Consider the following 23317-nt stretch of genomic DNA (forward strand, 5'->3'; position numbering starts at 1 on the left):
GCCTGGGCAACATAACAATTACCTGGGTGTGGGGGTGCATGCCTGTAGTCACAGCTACTCCTCGGGAGGCTGAGACAGGAGGATCACTTGAGCCCAGGAGTTCAATGTTATAGTGAGCTATGATCGCACCATTGTACCCCAGCCTGGATGATAGAGCATAATTTTGTCTCTAATAAATAAATAAATACAATTAGAATCACTGAGCTAAACAAGTCTGTCTGTACACAGATATTTGTGTTTTTAAACTACTGTGCCTTTAGCTAAACTATCAAATCCCTAGGGTAAAAATGGAAAGACAGGCTGGGCACGGTGGCTCACACCTGTAATCCCAGTACTTTGGGAGGCCGAGGCAGGCGGATCACCTGAGGTCAGAAGTTTGAGACCAGCCTGGCCAACATGGCAAAACCCTGTCTCTACTAAACGTACAAAACTTAGCTGGGTGTGGTGGCAGGTGCCTGTAATCCCAGCTACTCAGGAGGCTAAGTCAGGAGAATAGCTTGAATCCAGGAGGTGGAGGTTGCAGTGAGCCGAGATCGCACCATTGCACTCCAGTCTGGGTGACGAGTGAGATCGAACTCAAAATAAATAAATAAAATAAAATAAAAAAAAAAGGAAAGACAGAGAATTCTACAGTGCCCCTACCTACTGGTGACTCTATTCTCTTTTACTATGTAGCCTCTGTGACCTTAACACATGTCACTTGTCACAAGGTATATTTGCTGTAGGATTAAGACATAACACCACCATATCTTGAGAGGAGACAAAGTTCTATTAGAGAAGAGGTTCTAAATCCAATCCTAAATTAAATAAATGTGATACAATGAGACTAGCTTTGGGGCCAGATAAACCTGGATTTGAACCTTAAATCTGCTACTTACTAGCTGTATAACCTTGGGCAATTTGCTTAACTTCCCAAAGTCTCGGTTTCTTAATCCATAGAACGGTCACAGTAATTCCACCATGTTGAGAAGACTGAATTTACAAGTTTTCTAAAGTAATGAGCTTCAGTATAAATAACTGTAACTAAGCATTAGCTCTTAATAGCTGTTTGACCTAAATTATGTCACATGGCCTCTCCGGGCCTCATTTTCTCTCCTTTGTAATACGGGCATAACTGTTCTGCCTACTACTCTCAAAGGTCACCGTAAGGAAACAGTAAAACGCTGTACAAATTATTTACAAGGATTTTCTCAACCGCTCAGCACACCTGGAATTGTGAGGAAGTGCTAGGAGACTCCTGCTGGATTAAAAAAACTCGCGATTGTCCCGGATCTGAAGTCAAAAATGGTCTTAGATCTCCACTTTTGCCATTTAATGTTGTTGTATGATTTTGGGTGAATGATCTAACCTCTCTGAGCCTCCACTTTCCCTACTATATAGTGGGGTTAATAGGACAGACATCACATTCGGTGGCAAAGTGTTAAGGCACGTAGTAAGTGCTCAGTAAATGTTGGCTGAATCTGGATCTCTCTGGCTGAGACAAATCTCTCCATCCGCGAAGTGGGAAAACTGCGCGCGGTCGCCATACGGAGCTCAGGTAGAGGAGATGCTCCCGGGGGCACCGGGCTCCAGAGCCTCCCCACTACCCCGCCCACCCGCCCGTTGCCATGGCCACCGGTTCAGGCTGGGAGCACCACTAAGGCGTGTTCCGCCCAATCCCCGCCCTTCCAGGGTGACCATTGGCTGGAGCGGCCACGTGACGCGCGCTGGTATTCTAATATATGGTAATGAAGCCCACGCCCCTCCTCCGCGGGCCGCGTCCGAGTAGCCAGCAGGGTGCGCGGCGCCGAGCCGAGGGGGCGGGCTGAGGGGCGGCCCCCGGGAGAGAGCGGCCAGGTGGAGGAGGAGCGCGGAGGCTACCGCAGGTAACGGGCGGGCGCGTGCGCGCTGGGGCCGGCTTGCGGCTGACGGGCAGCGCGCGGGGGACACCGGCCGCCGCGCTGCCGGCTTAACCCTTTGGGCACCCAGCTGTCACGGTCGGGCCGGAGCGCTCGGCCGGGACGGGCCGCGCGGGGCGGGGGCATTGCCATGGGCACGGACAGACGGGCGGCAGGCGGCCTGACCCCTGGTCCGCGGCGTGGGGCCCGCGCTGGGAGCCCGCAGTCCCGGCCAGCGACCGGTAGAGCGCGGCGCCCCCAGGCCGGTAACCCGCCGCGAGGAGGGCTGCGGGGAGCTCTGAGGCCGAGGCTTGCCGGGGGGCTGCCGGGAACGGGAACGGGCCGAGGTCACGTCACTGGAGCGCTTTCTCCGGGGACCGAACCCCCTGCCGCGGAGAGGCCCGCGCCACGGCAGCCCGTGGCCTTGCGCGGCCTGCGCCTGCTCCGCTCGTCCCGCAGAGTGCGGGGAGACCCGGGGTTCGGGCCTGACCAGGGCGCCCGCTCCCCAGCCGCGGCCTGACAGCCCAGCTGCCGGCACTTTCGGTCCAGAGTCAAGCGTGGCGTGGGGGGGTACCAGCAGAGGGAACCGGGGTTGCTGGAACTGGGAGGAGAGAACAGTCCCCTAGAGGAAAAGCGGGCCCCAAGGTTGGAGAAAGAGGGATGCCCTAGAAAGGCGCTGGTCCCTTGTTTTCTGTGCTGGGTGATGACCTGACACCCATGGGAAAAGGTCGGTGCTGGACACCTGGATCGGGTCTGTCATGCACAGAGGAAGCGGCTGTTCTACGTGAGTGTCTAACACATTTCTTATAAGGCGAAGCTTAAATTCATCTTCCTCCCCCAACCCCCTCCTAGGTCTGCTACAGAAGTGTCTTCTTGTAATTATCCCCCCTCCCCCATTTCACTAAGACTGGTGGCAGCTTTAGGCCACAGTGTAATTTAGCTTTCGCTACAATAGAAATGGTAGGAGGAGAGATGCGCCACTGATATTAAGCTTACCCTGGGAGTTTCTTGGAAGTGTGGGGGAAAAAAATATTTCTGTCACTAGTGGGGATGAAAATCGGCTAATGCGTCCGGGATATCAATAGAGTTTCTTTTATGAGTCTAAACTCGTTCCTTCTAAATCAAGAGAAAACGCGGTTACACATGAAAAGTACCAGGAACCAATTTGATTTTGCAAGTGAAGTGCAAATTGCACTTCCACGTTGCTCTTGATGTCTTTTATCACCCAACAACAAATACTTGGCATATGCCAGGCACTCTGCTATGTCTTGGGGATGCAAAGATGAATAAGATAATTAGTCCTTGTCCTGAAAGAAGTGGTAGGAGAAACATGAAATTGCTAGTAAAAGTGATTAACAGCATAATAGACGTGAATGCAAAGGACTGTGAAAGCACAGAGGAGGGAACAATTAGCTGTCTGAGAGGACCAGGGAAGGCTTTCCAGAGAACACGTTTAAACAAGGTGTTGAAGGGTGAATAGGAGTTCACCTTGCAGAGAAAATTGGAAAGGACTGAAAAGGCAGCCAAAGCGGGGGAACAGCAAATGCAGCCACATAAAGAATATGTTATCTCTAGGGAATGGCTTTCTATTTTAACTATGGCGTTTTTCCTTCCTCTGTAATGTAACTTCCTAAAAGTAGCCCGGAATTTCTCATTCCCAGCCCAGTTGTCCAGTGATATTTTTCTTACCGTTTTCTCTGCCATATTTTCCCCTCATCAGTTTTTCTGAGCCTCATCCCTGGTCTTTGTCACTCATGTCTTTCCAAGTAAGAGTCCATCATGTGGAGGTGGAATAGGAGTAGTTTTCAATCGCTCTAAAGGAGAGGGCCTGAAAACTGGGCATAATGTTTGGCACTAGAGGCAGCATCTGAGGAGGGCAAATCTAAACCATACAAAAAGAGAATACACGGCCATAACTAGGGAAGCAATGCTGGATGTCAAATCTGTGAGACCTGGGGAAATAAGTATTACGATCAGAAGCTGGAAGGATCTGGATTAAGAGAGGACTGGAGTGTGTGAGATGGGTCAGGGCAAGTAGTCCAGGACTGAGACCATGAATCGTGCAAATGCAGCTGAGCCCACTGTTGCATGGTGCCAGCTGTGCACAACAGCGGTGGATCTGCCAGACTGGGCCAGGCCCTCCATAGGCTTTCCAATGCCTCCTCCTTTCTGTTTACCCTCCCTCCTTACTATTATCCTCTTCTCTTCATCCCAGTTTCCACCCATGTCTCACATGTATTGGGCTTCTTTTAATGAGGTCTTAGCTACCAGAGCAGAGAAAATCCCATTCTGCTGTCTTAGTATCTATCTCTAGAACTATAAATAGTTCATTTAACCTCATCAGCCATCAACTAGCCAGCCTATTTTTACTTCCTAATCATTTAGAAGCTGAGCAAGGTTGGGCCCAGAGTAGCAAAGTGGACCTCATCCCCAAAACTCTCCTAATATTTGAATCAGATAAAGGCCTTTTTGCTTTGCTTAGACCAAATTTATTTTTAGAACAGCTTATGGCGAGTTTTTGGCAAATTTTCTGTTTTGAGTTATATTACAGATCAAGTCTAAAGAAGGTGTCACTGGGGTGACATGCTTAATATGCTCTGCTAAGACTGATGATACTGTAGTGCTGGAAAATCATGGGCGGTATTTAAGCAGTCTTCTCAATCAGCATATTTACTGAACACCTGCTTGTGTGCAAATACTGTCCTGTATTTGTGATATGGAGGAGACAGGAAAATGAGAGGGGTGGTGTAGTATGGGGGTTATTCTCAGCTAAACAAAGATTTGGATCCCAGTTCTACCAGGTACTTGCTACATGACTTTGGCTTCAGTTTCTTCATCTGTAATAATGCCACCTACCCAATATTGTTGTGATGAATAAATGAAATCACAAATGTATAGCAGCCATTTAGTACCTTTTTGAGATGCTTAATGTGTGGTATTATAGGAGCTGAGAAAAAAAAAATGGTGATAATTGAAGCCATATGATTAGCTGAGTACACGGGTGGTAACAGCATAGAAATAGAATAGAGGATGAAGGACTGAAACTTGGAGATATATCCCACATTTAGGGAGGGAGGGAGAAGCCATGGAGTTCGTATGGTAGAAAATAAGGAATATCAAAGAAGCAAGACAACCATCTAATTTATTCATCAAACAACTGCATTCTATTCACCACCATTTGTTGTGTACCTGACAGATGCCAAGGCCAGTTAGACATGCTATTAACCATGAGAGTGTAGTATCATAGAAGTCAAGAGAAGAAAAAGTTTTGAGCTGCAGAAATTGGTCTGCAGTATGAAATTGTATAGAAAGAGTGGGAAACATTCATTATATTTAGTAAACAGAAGGTCATTAGTAACTTTTTGAAAATGATAGCTTCACTAGAGTGGCGGGGGTGGCCATGGGGATATTAAAAGCCACATTAGAGAGAACTGTGGCATGAGATGCAGATAAGAAGTGGAGACAGCATGCAGATCACCTTTTGTATGTTTGGCAATGAAAGGAAGAAAAGAAATAGAAAAGTGATTAGCAAAGACAGCACAGTCAAGTGGAAGATTTCATTTTCTCTGTCTGCTTCATTATTTTAGTTGACCTAAAATATTATTATTTTTCTTTCATATCCTTAATAGTAAGTCAGCAGTCCATTTCTTAAACTTATTGCTTTGACAACTACCTGTATGTTTCATTGAACAGTAATAGTACAGCTATCATTTATTGAGTGCTCACTATGTGCTAGGCATTGTGCTAAGCTCTTTGTATACATTCTGTTCATTATCCCATTTAATCTTCCCAGCACCAGATTATAACCACACAACCTCTTGGCAACATGGAAAGACTAAGTAAATTGCCGGAGGTCACACAGCTAATGAGTGGCACAGATGGGATTTGGATCCAGCTCAGACTCTAAAGCTTTCCTGAAGGATCATGCTATACTGTCTCTGAAGTCAGGGCCAGCTTTGTGGGTATGCAACCTGTGCAGTCTCCCAGGGCCCTATGTTTAGAGGGGCCCAGGCTTGGTTTAATACTCTCTTGTTGCTGTCTTGGAATTCTTGATAATTTTTAACAATGGGGTTCTATATTTTCATTTTGCACCAGGCCCCACAAATTAGGTATCCAGTTCTGCCTGAAGGTATCTGTACTACCTCCTGAAGGTAGGAAAGCATTTTGCGCTGTGGCCTTTGTTTTGGGTAGGTGGCCTAAGTCCTTGCTGTGTCATGCTGCACAATCACATTTTCCTATGGTCCCTTCATTTTGAACTCCATGAGTCTGCTGGTGTGAAGGGCAAAAGGAAATGCCCAGTCAATATGAAGAGAATAGAGAATAAAGAGGCAAGGAATTGCTTACTTAGAATGACTTCTGGAAACTCATCCACCATGTTGTGAGGGTATTACTAGAGAGAGTTATAGTCCTGATGCTATTGTTACTCCCAGTTTAAATACAACACAAGTTCATTTCTATTCCTTTTTAAGTTAGATATTCCCATTTGTTCATGGGAAGATATGGAGACCATTTTTCAACCTACTGAAACAGAAATTGGAGTGGAACAGGTACACTACGACTTGTCTGCCCTCATCTGGTGCCTTTTTAATCAGGTTGATGCTACCCTTTGACCCTCAAACCATGGACCCCTCCAGCAGCTTTGAACCCCACTGGTTGCCACCATTGTCTGGAATGCTTCTGTTCTCTCTTGCCTTTGTTGCCTGCTCTGTTCCTTCATCTACCCACATGAATCAAGAAAAACAGAAACTTCTATTTTCTCTCATTTTTGGCTTTACGGTCACTACTTGGAACTGACAACCAATTAGTTTTTTCTGGGTTTCATGGTTATGGTTCTCTCAGAAACAGTTTTTACTCATCCTCTTGTTCCTCTCACTTCTGGTCTCTCTGAGTAATGATTTGACCAAGTCCTGACATCACTTGACACTTACCACTTGACCAAGTCCTATGCCAACCAACCTGGATTCCTTTGTGGGGGAAATCAGACAAGACTGAGATTGTATTGCCTCCTCCCATTACCTGTCTCATCCCCGTTCAGAGTGTTTGTTCTCATTTTCTATGCCCAACATGGATCAGGTAAGCCTAAGAATACGTGAGAAGAAAAATATGAAGAGATGTCCAATATAACCTGCAGTATACACATGAAACACAGTTTACATGACTGGGCTGGGTCTTCTCCATAGTCTCCTAGTTATGCTGTAGCATGGTCTCCATAAGGCACTGTAGTAGTTATCCATTGCTGTATAACAAATTACCCCAACATTTACCAGCTTAAAACAAAATTTTCTACTTATCTTTTAAGACTCATTTCAAGCATTACCTCTCAGAAGGCATTTCCCAGCTTGCTTTTTAAGAATTAGTAATCTCCTCTTTGATATTTCTTCATACGTTAGCATCTCATTATAGCATTTACCACATTGTTATAATTGCTAAGGACCATGTCTTTTTCATACCCTTAACTTAAGCTCCTAAAACTATTTCTTGAACAACATAGATGCTCAGTAAATGGTTGTTAAAAGAGCTTAAGAATAACTCATACCTTTATCGGCTTTCACTCTATTCTTTATAAAACGTAGGTATATTGCAAAGTATCTAGCCTTGTTTCCTGTGATAGGCTCATATATCATTGTTGTTGAAGTTTAAATGTATATGTCCAAGACTGCTTGACCTGCCAACTTATGTACTCCAGTGAAGGCTTCTTGAACTTATCTTTATCTATAGGTCTCTGTGCCATTCCTAGTCTGAAACCAATTCTGGCCTTTATAGGAAATTATACAGTGAGCACCCCTAGTCCAGAGATACTTGGTTCAATAACAAAGTCAACATGTGTTCACTATTCAGATATGTGACTCTCAATTTTATGAGGGTACATCTGTGTCTGGCTTATTCACTGCTCTTTTCCCAACACCATGCCCTAGTAGTTGCACAGTAAATACTTAGTGAATGAATTAATGAAACTCAGTTCTTGATAACTCACGTCCCATGCCTGTTATCCAGGTCCTGACCTCTGATCACCCAGAATCTTAGGCCTGATTCATCATTTCATGTGACCCAGACTTTTTGTTTTGGTCCTTGACTTTTATCTTCCAGGACCTTACTATAGCTGGATAAGAATCTGACCCTTTGCTTACTCAGAACTAAAGTATCTCTTTGTTTCTTGACCGTCCTAACTAATAATATAGGCCAGATGCCCTTAGAAAAATATTATTTTCTCTACCTGAAGCCAGAAACATTCAGAATACATATTAAATGTATTTAAAAATATTTAAACTGAAGATAATTACATTCAAATTTCTAAAGAAAGTAAACAGGCCCTTTAAGAAACAAGTTTTGGGCAGAGACCAGCGTCTAAAATTTTGTGAGTCTATTAGAATGATTAACTTGTAAGCTTCAGCAAATCAATGCAAATTAATTTTTATACCAACCAGTGAATCAAAGGAGGGGAGGGAAATGAGTGAGTGTGTAAATATGGTTGCCAGGGAAACTTTTCCTGACAGAAGAGAGAACCTCTCAGGAATTTATACAGGCCCACAGAAGCAATGTAACCTGATCTTTCTCTGTTCTCTTTCTGATGGGGGAAGAAAAGATGTAGAAACCATGGGTACAGATAAAGGTGGCTTTTCAAGAGATTTGAGGAGTAAGTTCTCCAGGACAAATGATGACTATTATAAGGCACCCATTCCTTCTAAGGAACCATCTGGAAATAAATCTATCTCTAAAATAGTATTAATGAATCAATCTCTATAATAGTATTAATTTACTCAATAAATATTTATTAAGCACTTTTTTTTTTTTTTTTTTTTTGAGACGGAGTCTCGTTCTGTCCACCAGGCTGGAATGCAATGGTGCGGTCTCAGCTCACTGCAACCCCCCGCCTCTCGGGTTCAAGCAATTCTCCTGCCTCAGCCTCCCGAGTAGCTGGGACTGCAGGTGTGCGCCACCACGCCCGGCTAATTTTTGTATTTTTAGTAGAGACGGGGTTTCACCACATTGGCCAGGCTTGTCTTGAACTCCTGACCTCGTGATCCACCCTCTTCGGCCTCCCAAAGTGCTGGGATTACGGGCATCAGCCACCGTGCCCAGCCTTATTCAGCACTTTCTAAATAAAATATATATATTTCCTTTGCCCAGAAGGAAATATAATTATAAGCAGTTGATAATTTGAAAGTACTGCATTATACCTAGTTCTTTAACTTTTGCCCCAAATTAATTTTTTTAGTATAGGGTAATGTGAACTTAACTAAATATTTAATGCTTTTTCTAGAAATAAAATTCTGTTTCTGTACAAAAAGCTTAACACAAGTGTATCTTGTGTTATTTCTATTCTTTGGTTGCTGCTCCTGAGAAAAACCTAATTCATTGGTCTATAAAGCCATACCCCAAGGTAGATGTTCATCTACTGACAGTGTCATCTTAATTTTAGATACAGTACCAGTGAAGGACACATCCATCTCCTTGATGGCTAAAATCATGAGATCCTTCTTATTTTAGCTGTACGGGACGGATGGTTTCAGGTCTTAAAATCTTGGCTGTAAAATGCGTTTGGATTGAAATATAGAACACTGTCCCATATCTGAAGCCTACCATTCAGTGTCTCCATTCCTTCTCTTCCCACTTTTATTTTGTTTTCAGTTACAAATAAGGCTTGCATTTGTTTGAAAAAATATATAATTTTTAAGTCCTTTAATACTTTAATGTGCTAGAGTTATGTTCCAAGCACAGTATCTTCCATTGGCCTGCAGAGAGGCAGTCGGAGGTAAAAGTTCACTGCAGGGACACTAGAGCCATGATGCTGGGGTTCCAGCCTTGCCTCTTAGCCACTCATGAGCTGTGAACTTCCCAGCCTCCTTCCATCTGTTCTCTCTCTGCTTCAGTCTTCTTGGGTATAGTGGAGGAGAATCACAGTCCCTACCTCCAAGAATTATAGATTTAAACAGGTTAATACATGTGAGGTACATAATAAGAATTGTGTAAGTTTTACCTTTCATTATTTCCTATGGCCTCCTAGATAGAGTTGATCCCATTGAAGGAAGAGAAAGTTGAGATGTATAAAGGTATAATAACTTTCCTAGGGTATACAGTAAGTTTAGATTCAGACTGTTCTCATTCTTAAGTTAGCACAGAAGTTTTCCACTCCACTTAGTAAGAGAGAGAGAAAATGAGAATTAGAATAAGAGGGCAGAACTTGGCTTTTAGGGCATTTTGAAATAGAGGTTACTTCACATAAGATGGTGACACTAAAGCACGTGAAAATGAAATTGCTTTATCCAAGGCAGAGTGTTAGAAATGGTTTGGAATAATATAAATAGGGAATGTAATATTGGGTGAGGCCCATCGTATAACCAGCCCAAAATTTCGTTTCTGATCATGATAACAGAGCTCAATTGGAGGGCGTATTGTAGCTGCTAGCCATGACAAAATCTTCTGATTACAGGGATGGACTTGCCGATCCCTGTCTTTTAATATCCTGCTGCCTTTGTTTACCTGAGTATTTAAGCTTTATTTCTATTTTTGGCTTCTACAATCTTATTTATTTTTTCAACAAACATTTAATAAGCTTCTATACCCCACTCTAGCAGCTGGGGATGCAAAGATGAGTAGAACCCAGGCATGGTACTACAGAGGTTTCTAAAGAAAGAAAGACATGGAAACATTAATTATGGTATTGTGCTTAGTACCATAATAGAAGTATGGACCCTGCTTAGAAATGTTAGGAAAAGTTTTCTGGAGAAAGTGACATTTGAAGGGTAAGAGGGAGCTTCTCAGCCAGACAGGAAGCAGTGTGTGCAAAGGTGGGGGTGTCTTTGCTTGAGAGAGCACATATGGGAGACCTCCAAACAACCTTCCAAGACCACAGCAGAACATATGAGGAGGGTTGTCGCAGAAACAAGTCTGAAAAGTAGGCTGGCATCAGATCACAAAAGGCTTGGTTTACCAGGCTGAGGAATTTGGACTTTATAGTGGCGACCAAAGGGAGCTGTTAAAGCCCTTAGGAGTAACGTGATCAAATCTGCCTTTTAGAAAGAACACATCAGCAATGTGAAGGTTGGTTTGGACAGGAGTGAGACCAGAGACGGAATCATGCAGCTAGCAAAGAACCTTTAATGAGCCTTCTCGTCTACTGCCAGTATGTTTACTCTTGAATATATATGTCTGTTCATTCAACCCCGGTTTGTTAATGGCATATGAGATACTGGACTTGCTGCTGGAAATACTGAGAAACAACATACTACCAATGTCTTGAAGTTGCTTGCAGTGTTTTATTTGTCCTAAACACAAACTTTCTTGAGTTTTCAGCTTCTCTTTTCTATCCTCTACTTCATCTCAGTCCCGGGACTGGGGTTCTGGTATGTTGAAGTAAGCTCATTTGGGTTTATCTTGTCTGTACTCCTCCTGACATCACCCATAACTCCTTCCTTTCAGCCCTCATATTTCCAGAGTGCAAAGTTCTAATCATTTAATAAGTTCCTGTAGATAATGCATCTATTACATCCCTTTATTTAGACTTCTGCTATTTAAATTCTTATTTTTTTCTTATTTCCCCCATCCTCAAGTACTATATGTTAGCCGTCTTAGTCACACACTTTGCCCTACTGCCTGTCCTTTACTAGCTTACAAAGTCCCGTCTTTATTCCTCTTTTCCTGTTTCCCCAAGTATATGCATACCAGAATTGCAGACTACATTATTTTCTTTGCTTTTCCCATGTGGGTGCCTTTCCCCCATGAGATCACAGTCCCTAGAGGAATAGCTCCTGACAATAAAGAAACTGAAGATGAGGCAATATTTCTCCTGAAATAGAAGAGAAGATGGAGTTGTATTAGAAACACTAGTGTTTATTACATAATAATTGGAATTACAACTTATTGAGTGCTCATATATGATAATTGTCATGCAAGAGCGTTACGTGAATTCTTATTTAATCCTCACAGCCACTCTGAGGTAAGTACTCATGTTATTTCCATTTTACAGATGAAGAAACAGGCTCAAAGAGGTGAAAATAGTTTGGGCACGTTGGCTTACACCTCTAATCGCAGCATGTTGGGAGGCCGAGGCAGGAGGATTACTTGAGCTCAAGAGTTCGAGACTAACCTGGGCAACATGGCAAGACCTCGTCTCTAAAAAAAATTTTTAAAATAAGCCAGATGTGGTAGCATGCACCTGTAGTCACAGCTACTCAGGAGGCTGAGGTGGGAGGATCACTTGAGCCCAAGAAGTCAAGGTTGCAGTGAGCTGTGATCGTGCCACCACACTCCAGCCTGGGTACAAAAAGGAAAGAAAAAAGGGGGAAAAAGAAGAGGTGAAATAACTTGTCCAAGTTCAAATCATGAATACATTAGCCAGATTTTGAACTGAGGACTGACTCTAGAACTGAAGTTCTTCATTACTGTGTAATGTAGGGTAAACATGCAGGCTTTGAGTTCAAGTACCTATGGTCATTAAGAGTGAGCTGATTTTTTTCAATCTTCCTTTAGTTATCACCAAATCTAGTTTATGTTTATCTTCTTGATTCTTACTAGTGATCTTAATAAGCTGTTTTATTTGAATCACAAGAAGGTCCAGACATGTTTCCCTCCCCCAAAGTTTGTGATCAGTGTCATAATTATATAGATTTGAGTTTGTATGTTAGCACTATTGTGGTGTTATAGTTCATTGTAGATACTATGCTTACAGTTTTGGGACCTACCTCTAGGTGAATGGATTGTGCCTTGAAACATGGTTGCATAACATGTTTGTTGTAGAGAGAGCTAAATATCCTTTAAAAAGAAATGTTGTTTATGTAATAATTTGCACACCACATCAGCCTTCCCTAGTGATAAGTAGTAGACTGAATAATGACCACCCAAGTATATTAATTCCTTATCCCCAGAACTTGTAATTATTACCTTATAAGGAAAAGGGGTATTTGCAGATGTGATTAAATTAAGGATCTTGACATGGAGGGGTTATATCTGGGTGGGCCCTAAATACAATCACAAGTGTCATTATAAGAGAGAGGCAGAGGGAGACACAGACAAGTGGGAGGCAATGTAAATGCAGAGGCAAAGATTAGAGTGATATGGTCACAAACAGAGAGCCAGCAGTAACCAGAACCTGGAAGATTCAACAAATAGATTCTTCCCTAGAACCTCCAGAGGGAGCACAGCCTGCTGACCCCTTGATTTCTACCCAGTAAAGCTAATATTGAACTTCAGGCCTCCAAAACTGTGAGAGAGTAGGTTTCTGTTGTTTCTGTTGTTTTAAGCCACTAAGTTTGTCATTGTTTTTATGGCAGCAATAGGGGACTAAACAATGAGGGTAGTCACTTATACTGCCTAGCTCGTTTTGAGAGAAAATATTATGACTTAATAAAGATAACAACCAACTAATATAACATGTATAATAATAATTTCAGCAAACATACAGCAAGTATGTAGTCTTTACTATGTGCCAGGCAGTGGTGTAAGCATTTGAAATGAATTTACTCATTTATTCTTCATAGCAACTCCCATAATGGGAGTTCTGTTTTAAATGGGAAGGGCACAGAGAAGTTAGGTAACTTGGCCAAAGTGATGCAATTGGTAAATGGTGGGGCCAGGACCTGAACCAAGGCAGACAGTTTGATTTCAAAAGTCCATGCTATTAAACGCTATGCTATACAGGGCTTCACACTGGGCAAGCATTCCACAAAGGACAATGTGACAATGTCTAAAGTCTTTTCAATCTTCTAGTCTGTTCTTCATGTTTTCTGCTGTGTTCATTGTTTTTATCCTTTTCCATTAGTTAGCCTTTATCTTTAGTATTTTTTCTCTTCTAAATATCCTTGTGTAGTTTTGGTATCAGGGTAATTCTGGGCTCATGAAATGAGTAGGTAGGAGTTTCTTTTTCTGTTTTCTAGAAGAGTTTATTAGTATTGGCATTATTTCTTTTTTCGAATATTTAATGGAATTCACCAATAAAGCCGTCTATGCCTGGAGTTATCTTTGTAAACAGATTTTAAACCAAGAATTCAGGTACTTTAGTAGCTATAGGGCTATTTAGGTTATCTATTTCTTCTTGAGTGAGCTCTGATAATTTGTGTCTTGAAGAATTTATCCATTTCACCTAAGTTGTTTAAGTTGTTGGTATAAAGTAGTTCATAATATTGCTTCATTATCCTTTTAATGTCTGTAAGATTTCTTTCATTCCTATGACTGGTGATTTGTGTCCTCTTTCTCTCTCTCTCTCACTCTCTTTCTCTCTCTTGCTCTTGCTCCTTTTTCTGATCAATCTGGCTGGAGGTTTTTCAATTGTATTGATCTTTTCAAAGAGTCAGCTTTTCGTATCATCGATTTTTCTCTGTAGTTTTTCTGTGTTCTACTGCATTGTTTTCCACTCTTTATTATTTCCTTCCTTTGCATTTTATTTACTCTTCTTTCTCTAACAAAATAGAAGCAGAGGTTAATGATTTGAGACCTCTCTTCTTTTCTAACACTAGTGTTTTCATGCTATAAAATTTCCTTTAAGTACTACTTCACCTATATCCTACAGATTTTGATATGTAATGTTTTTGTTTCCACTAGGTTTAAAATATTTTCTAATTTTCTTTAGGATTTCTTCTTTGAACCATGAGTTATTTTGAAGTGCATTGTTTGGTTTTCAAATATTAGAGATTTTCCTAATGGCTTTCTGTTACTGCTTTCAAGTATAATTCTGTTATGCTTAGAGAATATGCTTTATATGATTTCAGTTCTCTTAAATTTATTGAGACTTATTTTATGGCCCAGAATGTATATTCTGTTGTTATTAGGTGGAATGTTCTATATATCTAAATTAAGTTTATAGTGTTGTTCAAGTCTTTTATATCTGTATTAATTTTTACATCTACTTGTGTCATCAATTACTAAGAGAGGAGCATTGAAATCTCCAACTATAATGGTAAACTTGTGTTTTCCTCCTTTTGGTGCTATCAGTTCTTACTTTATGTATTTTGAACTCTGTTACTAGGTACATGCACATTTAGGATTGTATGTCCTCTTGATGAACTGCCCCTTTATCATTATAAGATTACCTTCTTTTTTCTGGCAATATTCCTTCTTCTGCAGTCTATTTCATCTGATATTGATATAATAACTGCAGCTTTCTTATGGTTATTGTTTGCATGATGTATCTTTTCCACCATTTTACTTTTAGCCTATATATGTCTTTATTTTTAAAGTATGTTTCTGTAGAAAGCATATCTTTGGTTTTTAATCCAATATGAAAATTTCTGCTTTTTAATTGGGATGTTTAAACAATTTACATTTATTATAATTATTGGGATAGCTGGCCTTGAATTGACATTCTTGCTATTTGTTTTCTATCTGTCCTATTTGTTCTTTGTTCCTTTTTTTCTCTTTTTTTTTTTTTTTTTTTTGCCTCATTTAGGATTATTTGAGTTACTTATTTTTGATCCCATATTGTCCTCATTATTGCATTATTGCATATGTGTCTTTGTTTTGTCTTTTCTTAGTACTTGTCCTCCTGTTTATAACTTATGTCTTCAATTTATCCCTGTCTATCTCGAAATAATATATATCACTTTACATATAGTGGAAAAACATTAAAGCCATATACTTCCATTTTTCCCTTCCGGCCCTTTGAGTTATTGTCATGTATTTTATTTAACATATTTTATTATTACTTTAAGTAGTCAATTATCTTTTAAAGATACTTAAAAATGAGGAAACATGACCTTTATATTTACTCACCTATTTATTGTTTCAGATGTCCTTTTTATTCATTTGTGTTTCTGTTATCAATTTCTTTAGACTAAATAACTTTCTTTAATATTTTTGGTAGTGCAGTTATACTGGAATTAATTATTTCAGTGTTTATCTGTCTGAAAAGTTCTATTTTACCTTTATTTTGAGAGATATTTTTACTAGGTAAAGAATTCTAGGTTAATAGTTTCTTCCAGGACTTTAAAGATGTCTATCCATTGCCTACTGGCTTGCATAGTTTATGAGAAGAAATCTGCTGTAATTCTTTTTTTTTTGAGACGGAGTCTCACACTGTCACCCAGGCTAGAGTGCAGTGGTGCGATCTTGGCTCACTGCAACCTCTGCCTCCAGGGTTCACGCCATTCTCCTGCCTCAGTCTCCCAAGTAGCTGGGACTACAGGTGCCCGCCACCACGCCTGGCTAATTTATTTATTTATTTATTTATTTTTGTATTTTTAGTAGAGACGGGGTTTCACCGTGTTAGCCATGATGGTTTCGATCTCCTGACCTCGTGATCTGTCTGCCTCAGCCTCCCAAAGTGCTGGGATTACAGGCGTGAGCCACTGTGCCCGGCCAGAAATCTGCTGTAATTCTTATCTATGTTACTCTAATGTCTTTTTTTCTCTGGTTACTTTTAAGGTTTTCTTTTTATCACTTCAGCAGTTTTATTATGATGTTCCTTGGAGTCACTTTCTGTATATTATGCTTGGATTTATGGATTTCATCGAATTTGGAAAACTTTTAGCTATGGTTTCTTTAAATATTTTTTTTATGTTCCCTTCCTCCCCATGTCTCTTTTCCTTCTGGAGCTCCAATTTCATGAATATTAGATTGCTTGATATTGTCCCACAGGTCACTGATGCTCTGTTCATTTGTGTTCAGTCTCCTGTGTCTCTGTGCCTCATTTTGGATAGTTTCTAATTCTGTATCTTCAAGTTCACTGATCTTTACTTCTGAAGTTTACAATCTGTTGTTAATCTCATCCAGTCTATTTTTGGTTTCAGATGTTGTATTCTTAGTCTCTGAAAGTTTAATTTATGTCTTTTTTACACTTTCCCTCCCTCTTGTCCTCATGTTCATGTTTTCCTCCACTTCTTGAACATGTGGAACATATTTAGTAAAAGTGTTTTAATATACTTGTTTGCTAGTTCTTTCATCCATGTCATTTCTGAGTACGTTTTTACTTATTTATTTTTTCTTCTGGCTTAAAGTCTGATCTTCCCATTTCTTTGCATGCCTGGTAATTTTTTATTGGGGACTAGGTATTGTTAATTTTATATTCTTGATTACTAAATTTCATTATATTTCTTTAATTAGTTTTGGCTTTTATTTTGGATGCAGTTATGTTACCTAGGATTACTTCAATCCTTTCAAAGACTGCTTCTAAGCTTTATTATGGTGGGTCCAGAGCAGCCATTGCTCTAGAACCAATTTAGACCTCACTACTTTGGCAATATCCTTCTGGGGGTTGTATCTAATTCCTTGTCTATTACAAGGTCTTTCTACTCTGATAGATGTGAACACAAACTATTTACAGCCCTGTAAGAACTCTGGGAATGGTTCTGCCTGCTCCTTTCCAGTAGTCTTGAGTGGGTTCCTCTCATGCATGTGCAGACCAGTACTTAGTCAAAGACTCTAGGGAAGCCTGTCGGTAGAACTCCAGAGTATTCTCTCTCTCTATCTCCAGTTCTCTGTCTCACAAATTCTAGTCACTTTGCCCTCCTGGATGTCTAATCTCAGTCACCTCGACTCAGTGAGATCTAGTCCCCCTCCCTGTAGTGCATCCAGGAACTGCCTGTAGGCAGTAAACTGGTACACTCATAGGACTCACTTTGTTTGTGTCCCTTTTCTTAGAGATCACAGGCCTGTGCTGCCTGTCAGCCAATGTCTGAAAACCATTTCTTTCTATATTTTGTCCAATTTTTTTAGTTGCTTAAGGCAGGACAGTAAATCTGGTCCCTGTTTTTTTAACTTCTAAATAGAAGTCTCAAACTTAGTTTTTAGGGAACGTACATGTTGACTGTTAGTAGATTCCTTTCTTTAAAGAAATTCTGTCATTTAAAATATGGCTTGTGAATAGTTAAAAAGTAGATCTGCATTTAAAATAACAAAATTCTACATGATAAATTAAAATAGGATTTAGGAGATTTAGATCTTCCCCCACCTTGCTATCTAGCATATGATTAGAGAGTAATTCATTGCTATTAGAATGACAGAGGTTTGAAAAAGAATTTCAAAATAAGGCTAAGGCAGACCAGACTGTGATTGACTGCAGATCCATGGTTGTACAGAGCTGTAACCAGTTACTGAGTCTTGGCTGTAAACCCTTTAACTGCCCTACTGTCTATTTAAATTCTTTGTCAGTGGGCTTCAGTGTTTAAATGTTTACTTTGATAAACATCCCAACATTCAAACAAGGAGTAAAACATTCAGAACCATTGAGATAAAGATCAAAACAATAGTGAGAACATCTGACAAATGCTAACTTTGTAAACTGTAGAAGCCTCCACTAACTACAGACTGTCTGACCCCAGAATTAGGACTTTTCTCCCTGTCCTTGCTGGCCACACTGAAAATAAGTGAGGCTAATTACAATAATCTATCCTAGGGGCAGGTTATTTGGGGCAATAAATCAACCTCAACTGTTAACCTTTGGGGTGTGTGTGTGTGTGTGTGTGTGTGTGTGTGTGTGTGTGTGTTTATGTGAGAGAGGGAGAGAGAGAATAGATATGTAAACATGATGCATGGTCACTTATTTATTTAGTATCTTATATATGCCAGGCATTTTAATCTTCATAACAGCCCTGCCAACTCAGTTTTTAGGTATACATATAAGGGATTTAATTAAAAAGCTGAGATCTAGAGATACTAAATGATGAGTTCAAGTTTTTCCATTATACTATGCTGTTTCTCACAATGCCATGCTGTATTACCCTCAGTAGCACCATAATTCAGTTGTCGGTAGACCACAAACACAACCTTGGGTCATCCGTCTTGCAGTCATGTACTCTGGGCCACAGGAGGCATTGGAAGACAGAGTTTGATGGATAATTACAGCTTTTTTCATTAGGAAAATAATTTGAAGTTCATGGTTTACATACAGTGGATCAAAACAGCAATAAAGCAGTGAATACACTTTGTTATTATCTATCTAGGCCAGTTTTACTGAAAAAGACTGATATATCCCCAATACCATACCACCTGCTGCTCAAAGACAAGCCTTTTAGTTTGAGGTTGTAGTCACTATTGGCAAAGTCTGACTGTGTTTGCAACTGTCTTTTAAACTTACAGTCTTCATAAAGAGCCTTCACTTTTGAGATTGTTGCCATTGAATGATTTTTCTGTGGCTGTTTACTAGCTGGGCCTGAATAATCTCCTGCACCAGCCACTTTGCCTGCGGTCTCCTTTATTTCATTCATCATGAGGAAGCCACCTCAGGCTCCCATTGTCATTTCTCTCTGCCTATATGTCAGTGTCCAGTGTCGGTGGACTGGCTATATTTCAATACTTCAGTGTTAGATAGTAGCCCTAATAAATGCTTGTCAATTTAGCAACAGTAGTTATCCAATTATTTCTGTTGTCGTGGTATAGACAGTCTTGATTATAACTACTTAAAAGTCCGGGCCAGGCACCGTGGCTCACACCTGTAATCCCAGCAGTTTGGGAGGCCGAGGCGGGTGGATCATCTGAGATCAGGAGTTTGAAGACAGCCTGGCCCGTCTCTACCAAAAATACAAAAATTAGCCAGGTATGGTGGCACGTGCCTATAATCCCAGCTACTTGGGAGGCTGAGGCAGGAGAATTACTTGAACCTTGGAGTCAGAGGTTGCAGTGAGCTGAGATCGTGCCACTGCACTCCAGTCTGGGTGACAAGGGTGAGACTCCATCCCCCCTCCAAAAAAAAAAGTCCATATGTAAGATCCCTGATGATAACCCTGAGTTTCCTATAAAGATGAAAATGCTACCAGCCTTTACTTTGGCTTGTGACTAATTGGGCATTAGTGCCTTACTTTTGAAATCTATGTCAAGCTTTTAATTCTGTTTCTGAATTTTTCAATGACCATGCTATCCTTCAATTACAAGATTTATGCTCCTGATGCATCATCAATACTCTTTCAAGTTTTATTTTCTAGTATTAGAGATAAGTTGCACCGAACTTGAGTATTTGCCACTTATTAGGGTAGGGGCTAGATAGGGTACATATATCTGGCACTGTATCAGTGAGGGGTTTTTTCAGCGTGAAATGTGCTGGCCTGTACAAGGATTAAATCCCTAACTTTGGTTTTATTAGTGATCATGCTTTTTATATACAGAATGAGGATTCCAGATTCATGCATTGTTTATTTATTCCTCTTCACCAAAATTTAGGGTAAAGCTGGTGGTAATTGAATAGAAAAGGAAAAGTGATGTTTAGTGTTTGTGTGCACACCACGTGTGTGTGTGTACAGTGACACTTTGATTTTTAAGTTACCATATAATTAATAGTTAAGAGAAAGGCTCCAAGGCCAGTCTAACTAGAATTCTGGCTCTTCCAGTTACTAATTATAATTGTAACCCTAGTCAAGTTACTTAACCTCTCTGTGTTATTGTATCTTGTGACCTTGATCAATTTACTTTAGTTCTAATATATTTTTTTTGTGGATTCCTTAGGATTTTTCACAAACACAATTATGTTGTTGGCAACTAACAGTTTTACTTCTTCCTTTCCAATCTTTAAACCTTTTTTACCTGCCTTATTGCACTGCCTAGTACCTCCAGTATGATATCGAATAGACAATTGAATGGCCATTCTCAATCTTAGGGGGAAAACATTCAGTCTTTCCCTTAATAAATATGATGTTAGCCGTCGGTTTTTGTTAGATGTTCTTTAAGAAATTGAGGAAGTTTTCTTCTATTCCTGGTTTTTTGTGAATTGTTATGGTGGTTGAGTATTGAATTTTGTCAAATGATTTTCCTTTGTCTATAAAGATGATCAGGCCAGGTGTGGTGGCTCACGCCTGTAATCCCAGCACTTTGGGAGGCCAAAGCAGGTGGATCACGAGGTCAGGAGATCGAGATCATCCTGGCCAACATGGTGAAACCCCACCTCTCCTAAAATACAAAAAATTATCTGGGCATGGTGGCTCGCGCCTGTAGTCCCAGCTACTTGGGAGGCTGAGGCAGGGGAATCGCTGGAACCCAAGAGGTGGAAGTCACAGTGAGCCACGATCGTGCCAGTGCACTCCAGCCTGGGCGACAGAGCAAGACTCCATCTCAAAAAGAAAAGAAAAGAAAAAGATGATCATATGATCACCTTCTTTATTAATATGCTGATTTACATTGCTAGATTTTTTATGTTAAACTTTTCCTTAATATAACAACAACAAAAAAACGAAAACAAAAACAAAAAACAGAGATGTTCCAGTATGTTTTTCTGTGCATTTTTGGGGAACTAGCAGTATCTTAAGGTAGTTTAGAATCTCTAGGTTTATTCTCTAGTTGTCTCTCAATTTAAAGACTGTATGTTAACGATATAATAATCAACAGCAATATATCTTCTGGGAGGGAACAAATGATTATATTGAGACTTCTTGATTAGTGATTTAAGTATATTTTAGAGAAATATAAACCAGTACAAGGAGAATATCATAGTTATACTAACTTTCAGATTAGTTATTTCTCCCATAATTCATAGAAAAATAATTTTAATGCTTTTGAGAACTTCCTTTTTAAAGAAATGAATATACTGGGTAATGAAGCTGGCTGGCTAAATAAGACATATAATTATCGAAATGTAATTCATTCCATATTTAGAAATTATTTTGAGCTAGTAGTCATAATAAATGGAAGTCTCCAGGTAAAGAAAGACTTGGTTCTTCATGGGGGGATAAACAAAACAAGGACCTCCATAGTTGGTGCCTTTATTTATCATTCTTGCTATTTAACTGTGACCATAATATAATGTTTGTTCTCTTTATATAAAGGAAGGTTTTTGTTGTTTGTTACTATTTCCAGTCCTGTTTAATTATAATGGCTACTATTTTTGTAAAGAAGGTATTTTAAAATCAATGTTTAAATGTAGTAAAAATGATTCATTCCCCCAATGCCAGTTCCAGTCCTACAAATGGAAATAGCACTGAGGAGGACATCAGCTGATTTAATCTTCCATTAAGGTTTTATTTGCATAGCCCTTGATCCCTAAAGGCTTAGTCTGCCCATTGCCTCAACAAACCCTTTGTACAAATAAAATTGAATCAAGCAGATGAGTGAGTAAGTGTGTCTGGATAGCAGCCCTGGAATATCACTACCCTTCTCATGTGCAAAGCTACATTTCCCAGCCCTTTCTGCATACACACAGGCTGTGGGGTCAAACCCGATTAGGTGCTCTCATCAACTCTTTTACAGGATTGGCCTTTTCAGCTTCAAGAAGCAGCATGACCTGTTCCATTCAGCGACTGTTCTTAGCCCATTCTTTAGCTCTGTCTGTTACGTTCCCATGGAGTGAGGCTCTGGCTTCTCCTGCACATGCTCCCTGAGAGAGTCATTCACAAAGACAATCTGCTCTCCAAGGAAAAGCAGCAAAGCCAGCTGAGGAAAGAGATGATGGATCATTCCAACCAGAGGGGAAGAGTAAGGCATATTAAAAATGACATCAGTGCAGTAATCCCACAGGGATTAATACAAATTGAACTGGTATGTTTTTCCTGGAAATTCCAGCTCATTCCAGGCATTCATTTTTTCCATAAAGGAATGGGGGTAGGTTTGATTCTCTCCATGTGACAAGCAATTCAGCAGCAGAGGCAATTAAGCCTTATTGACCGGCACTATACAAAACTACTAAATATTCAACAAACAGACCTTCCAGAGAAAATACATGAGGTCATTATAGTAATAGTTTCCCCTTTGGCTATTCTTTCAAAATATATTTATTTAGTTTGGGTGTGAGAGAATATAATGCCTATAAGGATAGTTTAAAATGGCAGGAAACAATCACGTTTTAAGTATGTGACATTTGTTAGCATTATGTGAATAAATTTCTGCCTCTTTGCAATGAGTTCAGTTCACCAAATATATATTATGAGCCACCTACCCAATGATGGATGAATGTTACTCTTCTAGCTGGCCGAAAACCTATGTATGGACCAAGTGGGACAGACTATAGAACTGGAAGAATGTGGACTTCTGTGCTAACCGGTGATAGATAGGTTGGGCCTGGAAAGGGCTGGTCTGAGGTCGCCTATTAGATATAAAGGAACTCTAGTTTATTTTTTAATTATGAATGTTATTTTTATTACAAAAGTATATATTTTCATTATAGAAGATTTGGGGTAGAGGAATAAGCACAGTCAAGAAAAAAACCTGTTATCCTAGCACCCCAAAGTAATGCTGTTAACGTTTTGTTTTATATCCTAGTTTTTTAAGTTTATGAGTGCATACATTTTCTTATTTTAAAAAAGATCTTGTCTTACTCTTTCATAAACTGATTTTATCACCTCACTATGAACCTTTTTGTGTCATTAAATATGATATTCTATTTTATGAAAGTATAATTACTAACCCTTACCAATGGGATTTTAAATCTTTAATTTCCCCTCTTGTAATGACCATTTGGGTAGCTAAATCTCTGTGAACCCCTGGGATTATTTTTAAGATACATTCATAAACATGGAATTACTGGGTTAAAACCTGTATAAAATACTATGGCTCTAGATGTATATTTTTAAAACATACCCCAATTTATATGT

General features: G+C 40.0%; 1 protein-coding gene across 19 annotated transcripts in view; it reads left to right on the forward strand.

Moving 5' to 3' along the window:
• The first annotated feature begins 1745 nt into the window (after positions 1 to 1745).
• The window catches only part of PHC2 (polyhomeotic homolog 2), a 112331-nt gene continuing 90759 nt past the window's right edge, over positions 1746 to 23317 (forward strand). For 9 of the 19 annotated variants that reach the window (XR_012422982.1, XR_012422984.1, XR_012422987.1 and 6 more), the window contains exon 1: positions 1746 to 1865. The gene's annotated coding sequence lies outside the window, so the exon portion shown is untranslated. Of the gene's footprint in view, positions 2662 to 23317 lie in introns of all 19 variants that reach the window. The other 10 variants (XR_012422986.1, XR_012422988.1, XM_074013020.1 and 7 more) reach the window with 2 other exon arrangements.

Source organism: Macaca fascicularis, chromosome 1 (genome assembly GCF_037993035.2).
Source record: "Macaca fascicularis isolate 582-1 chromosome 1, T2T-MFA8v1.1".
Classification (NCBI taxonomy): Eukaryota; Metazoa; Chordata; class Mammalia; order Primates; family Cercopithecidae; genus Macaca; species Macaca fascicularis.